General features: G+C 40.0%; 1 non-coding gene across 1 annotated transcript; it reads right to left on the bottom strand.

Moving 5' to 3' along the window:
- Positions 1-669: 669 nt before the first annotated feature.
- LOC148545224 (small nucleolar RNA R71) lies at positions 670-777 on the bottom strand. Its single transcript, XR_015901577.1, has one exon. It is a non-coding gene; the product is annotated as a small nucleolar RNA R71 (small nucleolar RNA).
- Between the last annotated feature and the right edge of the window lie 887 nt (positions 778-1,664).

Below are 1,664 nucleotides of genomic sequence, written 5' to 3'. Positions count from 1 at the left end.
CACTTCTCTTCTTCTTAAAAATTTGAACCCTCTCCCTCTTTCTGTGTTTGAATTTCTTTTCTTCTTCTACTCACATAAAGGAATCTCTATACTGTGACGTAGAGGATTCCTCTTCTTTTCTGTTTTCTTCTTTTTCATATGAGCAGGAACAAGGATAAGAACATTCTTGTTGAAGTTGATCCTAAACCTAAAAGGACTCTGAAGAGGAAGCTAAGGGAAGCTAAAGCACAACTCTCTAGAGAAAATCTGACAGAAATTTTCGAAAAAGAAGGAGACATGGCCGAAAATAATAACAATGCAAGGAAGATGCTTGGTGACTTTACTGCACCGAATTCCAATTTACATGGAAGAAGCATCTCAATCCCTTCCATTGGAGCAAACAATTTTGAGCTAAAGCCTCAATTAGTTTCTCTGATGCAACAGAATTGCAAGTTTCATGGACTTCCATCAGAAGATCCTTTTCAGTTCTTAATTGAATTCTTACAGATCTGTGATACTGTTAAGACCAATGGGGTTGACTTCGAGGTCTACAGGCTTATGCTTTTCCCGTTTGCTGTAAGAGACAGAACTAGAATATGGTTGGATTCTCAACCTAAGGATAGCCTGAACTCTTGGGATAAGCTGGTCACGGTTTTCTTAGCCAAGTTTTTTCCTCCTCAAAAGCTTAGCAATCTTAGAGTGGATGTTCAAACCTTCAAACAGAAAGAAGGTGAATCCCTCTATGAAGCTTGGGAGAGATATAAGTAACTGACCAAAAAGTGTCCTTCTGACATGCTTTCAGAATGGACCATCCTGGATATATATATTCTATGATGGTCTATCTAAATTTTTAAAGTTGTCATTGGACCATTCTGCAGGTGGATCCATTCACCTAAAGAAAATGCATGCAGAAGCTCAAAAACTCATTGACATGGTTGCAAATAACTAGTTCATGTATACTTCTGAAAGGAATCCTGTGAGTAATGGGACGCCTCAGAGGAAGGGAGTTCTTGAAATTGATACTCTAAATGCCATATTGGCTCAGAATAAACTATTGACTCAGCAAGTCAATATAATTTCTCAGAGTCTGAATGGATTGCAAGCTGCATCCAACAGTACTCATGAGGCATCTTCTGAAGAAGAAGCTTATGATCCTGAGAACCCTGCAATAGCAGAGGTGAATTACATGGGAGAACCCTATGGAAATACCTATAATCCCTCATGGAGAAATCATCCAAATTTCTCATGGAAGGATCAACAAAAGTCTCAACAAGGCTTTAATAATGGTGGAAGAAACAGGTTTAGCAATAGCAAGCCTTTTCCATCATCCACTCAGCAACAGACGGAGAATTCTGAGCAGAATCCATCTAGCTTAGCAAATATAGTCTCTGATCTATCTAAGGCCACTCTAAGTTTCATGAATGAAACAAGGTCCTCAATTAGAAATTTGGAAGCACAAGTGGGCCAGCTGAGTAAAAGAGTCACTGAAACTCCTCCTAGTACTTTCCCAAGCAATACAGAAGAGAATCCAAAAAGAGAGTGCAAGGCCATAACCTTACTTGGTGTGGCCGAACCCAAAGAGGAGGAGGAGGACGTGAATCCTAGTGAGGAAGACCTCCTGGGACGTTCAATGACCAATAAGGAGTTTCCCTTTGAGGAACCAAAGGAATCTGAGGCTCATCTAG

Source organism: Arachis ipaensis, chromosome B9 (genome assembly GCF_059453495.1).
Source record: "Arachis ipaensis isolate K30076 ecotype BB chromosome B9, ASM5945349v1, whole genome shotgun sequence".
NCBI lineage: Eukaryota > Viridiplantae > Streptophyta > Magnoliopsida > Fabales > Fabaceae > Arachis > Arachis ipaensis.
This window is presented reverse-complemented; position numbering and strand designations above follow the sequence as displayed.